Below are 6,000 nucleotides of genomic sequence, written 5' to 3'. Positions count from 1 at the left end.
CCCCAAACATCAAAGACCTCGACTTCAAACATCACATTTAACGGCATCTCATCCTTTCTCTTAAGATTTCCCACTCTTTGGAAATGATCACACCTTAAAACGAACTGATGAGCATCCTTAAACAAAGTAGGCCAGAAAAAACCTGCTTGCAGAATACGAGCTGCCGTCTTCTCACCACCATAGTGTCTGCCATAAACTGTGGAGTGGCAGTCTCGTAATATCCCCTCCGTCTCACAGAATGGGTACATTTCCTGATGATCTGGTCAGCTCCCAGTCTAAACAAATACGGTTCATCCCACATATACCACTTCACCTCATGCAGAAACTTCTTCTTTTGAGCTGTGGTCAAGTTAGGAGGTATTATATTGCTGACAAGATAATTCACAATATCTGCGAACCATGGCTCTTCCTCCTGAACTGCGAACAACTGCTCATCCGGAAAAGATTCGTTGATCAATGTCTTATCATGTGAAGTAGACTCGGTATTTTCCAATCTAAAGAGATGGTGAGCTACTTGATTCTCAGTACCTTTTCTATCCTTGATCTCTAACTCAAATTCCTGTAACAAGACCACCCAACGAATGAGTCTCGGCTTCGAATCTTTCTTGGAAACTAAAAAATGAATAGCCGCATGATCAGTGAATACTGTCACTTTTGTCCCAAGCAAATAAGATCGAAATTTTTTGAAACCAAAGACTATAGCCAAGAGCTCCTTCTCAGTAGTGGTGTAGTTCATTTGGGCCCCATTTAAGGTCTTGCTAGCATAGTAGACCACATGAAAGAGATTATTCTTGCGCTTCCCAAGAACTGCGTCCACCGTATAATCACTTGCATCACACATCATCTCAAAAGGCTCTGTCCAATCAGGTGCTGTAATCACTGGTGCAGTTATCAAACTCTTCTTAAGAGTCTCGAATGCTGTTAAGCAGTCATAATCAAATTTGAAAGGCACATATTTCTCAAGCAAGTTGCACAACGGCTTAGATATCTTTGAAAAGTCCTTGATGAAATGCCGATAAAAACCCGCATGACCAAGAAAATTACGGATTTCTTTCACAGAAATAGGTGGTGGAAGATTTTCAATGAATCCCACCTTGGCTTTGTCCACCTCAAGACCCTTGCTAGAGACCTTATGCCCAAGAATAATGCCTTCACGCACCATAAAATGACATTTTTCCCAATTGAGCACCAAATTAGTTTCCACACACCTTTTGAGTACTGCACGAAGATTATTCAAACATTCATCATACGAATGTCCAAAGACGGAGAAGTCATCCATGAACACCTCGACATTATTTCCAATCATTTCAGAGAATATAGCCATCATACACATAACCCAAACGAAACTCTGTGAAAAGCAAACGTGCCAAATGGACAAGTGAAGGTAGTCTTTTCTTGATCCTATGGTGCAATACAAATCTGATTATACCCTGAATAGCCATCCTGAAGACAATAATACTCATGACCGGCCAACCTGTCAAGCATCTGATCAATAAACGGAAGCGGGAAGTGATCCTTCCTTGTGGCCTTGTTCAACTTTCTGTAATCCATGCATACTCTCCATCCTGTGACTGTTCGAGTAGGGATGAGCTCGTTCTTCTCATTTTCTACCATAGTAATACCTCCTTTCTTAGGTACACATTGCACGGGGCTCACCCAACAACTGTCAGAAATAGGATAAATGATTCCTGCATCTAGCCACTTCAGAATTTCTTTCTTCACCACTTCTTTCATGATAGGATTAAGTCTGTGTTGTTGCTCAACCGTCGGCTTACTACCCTCCTCTAGCAGAATCTTATGCATGTAATATGAAGGGCTGATCCCTTTGATGTCTGCTATAGTCCATCCAATAGCCGATTTGAATTCTCTCAAAATCCTTAAGAGCTTGTCCTCCTCACTACCTGAGAGATCAGATGCAATAATAACATATAAAGTAGATGCATCACTTAAAAAAGCATACCTCAAGTGTTCAGGCAATGGCTTAAGCTCCAAGGTAGGTGCTTCCTCAATCGATGGTTTGAGCTTTCCTTTAGCATTTTTGAGGTCAGAAGTACCAAGAGATTCAAACGGCATGTCTAGCTTTCGCCTCCAGGGAGAAGCATTAAGATATTGTAGTTGCTCATTGCCATCCTCATCATCACTGTCAAAATCCCCCACTAAGGCATTCTCTAATGCATTAGACATTAGCATATGATCGAGTTCTGAAGTAACCGCAGAATCAATCAAATCCACTTTTACGCACTCCTCATCTTCTGTAGGGAATTTCATTGCTTTGAATACATTGAATGTCACATCCTGATCCTGCACCCGCATAGTAAGTTCACATTTTTGCACATCTATCAAGGTACGGTCGGTAGCCAAGAAAGGTCTCCCCAAGATTATGGGAATCTTCTTATCTTCCTCGAAATCCAGAATAACAAAGTCCGCAGGAAAGAAGAGCTTATCCACCTTTACTAGCACATCCTCCACTATGCCTCTTGGGTAAGTAATAGAACGATCAGCCAATTGTAGAGACATGTAGGTAGGCTTTGGATCAGGCAAGTTTAACTTTTTGAAGATTGACAACGGCATCAGATTGATGCTTGCTCCCAAATCACAAAGGCACTTGTCAAAAGATAACTTGCCAATGGTGCAAGGAATGGTGAAGCTACTTGGATCTTTAAGCTTTGGTGGTAACTTTTGCTGCAGCACAGCACTGCATTCTTCCGTTAGAGCAACGGTCTCAAGGTCATCCAGTTTTACCTTCCTTGAAAGAATACTCTTCATGAATCTCGCATAACTAGGCATTTGCTCCAAAGCCTCAGCGAAAGGTATATTGATGTGAAGTTTCTTGAACACCTCCAGAAACTTACCGAACTGCTTATCCAGAGTTTGTTGTTGCAATCTCTTAGGAAAAGGTGGTGGAGGATAGAGCTGTTTCTCCCCTGTATTACCCTCAGGCAGAGTGTGTTCAACAGTAGTCTTCCTTGGTTCCGCCGCTTTCTCCTTTTGCTTAGCTTCTTCATCTCCAACTTCAGCTTCTCCTTCTTTTGCTTTTTCAGCATCAGCAACTTTTCCAGACCTTAAGGTAATAGCCTTGACTTGTTCTTTAGCTTCCTTCCTGCCTGACACTTCAGTGTCACTGGGAAGTGTGCCAGGTTGACGATTGAGCACTACATTGGCTATTTGACCAATTTGATTTTCCAAGGTCTTGATAGAAACCGCCTGACTCTTGCACAACAACTTAAGTTCCTCAAAATCAGCACTAGTGGGTGCAGCTGCACCTCCCTGTTGAGGATATGATTGCCTTTGAGTATAATGCTGCGGTTGCTGGAATCCAGGTGGATTGAACTGCTTACTTACGCCTTGCTGATATGGTTGCTGAATAGCATTCTGATTATTACTCCAGCTGAAATTTGGATGATTTCTGTTGTTAGGATGATAAGTAGCTGGCACAGGCTGCTGTTATCGCTGTTAAATGTTCACGTACTGAACAGATTCATTAACAAGATAACACTGATCCGTAATATGAGGACCTGCACAAAGCTCACAGACCAAAGCTATCTGATTGACCTCATAGGTGGCTAGAGAATTGACCTTAATAGACAGCGCTTGGAGCTGCGCTACAATAGCTGTGGCTGCATCGACTTCCAAAATACCTGCTACCTTCCCAGGCATCATCCTTTGAGTTGGGTTTTGATGCTCATTTGCAGCCATAGTCTCAATAAGATTATAAGCCTCAGTATAGCTTTTGGCCCACAAGGCGCCTCTAGCTGCTGCATCGAGCACGAGCCGAGATTGGGCCCCCAAACCATTATAGAAACCAGTGATCACTATCCAATCAGGCATTCCATGATGTGAACACTTTCTCAACATCTCCTTGTAGTGCTCCCAAGCTTCGCACATAGATTCTGTAGGTTGCTGCACAAACTGAGTAAGAGCACTCCTCATAGCCGCAATCTTTGCCATTGGATAAAACTTCATCAGAAACTTTTGCGCAAGATCTTGCCAAGTAGTGATGGACCCAGCTGGTTCAGAATATAACCAGTCCTTAGCTTTATCCCTCAGAGAGAATGGGAAAAGCCTCAGCTTGATAGCCTCAGCAGTCACACCATTGTATTTGAAAGTACTGCAGATATCGACAAAATTCCTTATGTACATGTTGGGGTCTTCAGTCGCAGCACCTCCCGAAAGAAACAGAATTCTGCACCATTTGAATAGTGTCTGGCTTGATTTCAAAGGTGTTAGCCTGAATAGCCGGATGAAGAATGCTTGACTGAATGTCATCAATTTTAGGCCGAGAAAAGTCCATAAGAGCTGGATCTGCCGAAACAATACGATCACCCATGATTAAAGGTTATTTCTGCTCACTTCCTGAATCCGAATCTTCAAAATCTATCTTCTCCGGAATATCAAGAACTTCATCTGTCTCCTCAGTTGTATCTAAAGTCCTCTTGCGAGTACGAGAGCGAGTTTGCATAAACACTCGCTAAAGTACCTGAAACACAACCGGAAACAATAAGTACACATGTCTTAATCACTGAGTCCTAATGACCAATGATGGTAAGTACATAAACTAAACAATACGCCGAGTCCCCGGCAACGGCGCCAAAAACTTGTTAGGGCGAAAACACGCGCTAATAACACACGCAAGTATACGCGTTCGCAAGTAATATAGAATACTTTCTAGTTCGTTCCCATAAAGACTCAGACTAATTATTGTTCAATTAACTCACTCACCAATGTATGATTACTTCTCAATGTTAAGACAATAACACTTAGAGTTGATTAACTAATTATTAACTACAATTAACTACTATAATTAACCACTTAATTAACACTCGAATTAACAATATTAAAACACTCATGAGATCACAACTTCATTACCACTTCCTTCAATAGCTATTGTTATTACCCTTAGCATGCAACAGTGATGATATTAATCGAATATCACGAAACTGATAAAAGCCAACTTTCATTGTACTAATACCATTCTACCAAACATCCACAATTAAGTAGAAGTTGAATAGGCATCAATTATGTTGAGTCCCTATATATCTACAGAAATTGACAACATAATGATTTAAGCATAAGTTATTCCTTTTGATTACACAGGACGAATAAAATGGTTAGAGTTACCCACTAATTATGCATATTCATACATAAACCTATGCTAGCATGGCAAGTTCTAAATCTCAAGATCCACTGTCGCCTCACAAGAGATTAACACCCTATCTTATATGTTCGCGACACACATAAGACGAATACGCACAACCAATACTAGATATCATATAATCATCACACACTAAGGTATTAAACAACTAACTAAAGAATTCCATAGTAAATTCGTTACGACCCCATGATCACAATTAGCCCATGTTAGCACTCATCGTCATCATGGGTTCATATGAAAACATGATAAATAAACACAAGAGAATAATAACTAAAACTACTTATATTAAACCAGAGTACGTCACAAGAGTAAATATGTTCAAAGTAAAGAAAACTAGCATCCAACGTTACAACGAAATAAAGAATCACAAGAAAATATGCTTCCTCTTCGTTGCGGTGTGCTAAAACGGTCTTCTTCCTTATCTCCTCCGCTCCTCGATTAATACTACGATCCAACCTTTGTGAAACATCTCTGAAATCTACTTATATAAGAGTCCCATAAAACCCAGATAGCTCAGAAGTTGGAAGCCAAACATAAATAGAAGTCTAAAATAATAAATCTGAAATTACGACCCTGCGCGGCCGCTCAGCTTCCCTGAGCGGGCGCTCAGCTTCCTGCGCGGCCGCTCAGCTTCCCTGAGCGGGCGCTCAGACCCCTTCTGGAAAAATGATCTGTTTTGCTCCGTTTCTTCGCTGCAATCTGCTCCAAACTTCCCACTTGCAATGCTGAACACATGTCAAGGCTTATTATTGATGAATTCTCTCCCTAAATGCAACTAATACCCTGAAATGTACAAACACTAGAAAAACGCATCAAATACACAAAAAACTTGATTTCAAGACACCAAT

General features: G+C 41.1%; 1 non-coding gene across 1 annotated transcript; it reads left to right on the top strand.

The window, feature by feature from the left end:
- The first annotated feature begins 3,826 nt into the window (after positions 1-3,826).
- LOC141716099 (small nucleolar RNA R71) lies at positions 3,827-3,933 on the top strand. The gene has a single exon (XR_012572828.1). It is a non-coding gene; the product is annotated as a small nucleolar RNA R71 (small nucleolar RNA).
- Positions 3,934-6,000: the final 2,067 nt, after the last annotated feature.

This window comes from Apium graveolens, chromosome 3 (genome assembly GCF_009905375.1).
Source record: "Apium graveolens cultivar Ventura chromosome 3, ASM990537v1, whole genome shotgun sequence".
Taxonomy (NCBI): domain Eukaryota; kingdom Viridiplantae; phylum Streptophyta; class Magnoliopsida; order Apiales; family Apiaceae; genus Apium; species Apium graveolens.
Note: the sequence above shows the minus strand (reverse complement) of the source record. Positions and strands in the feature narration are given on the sequence as shown.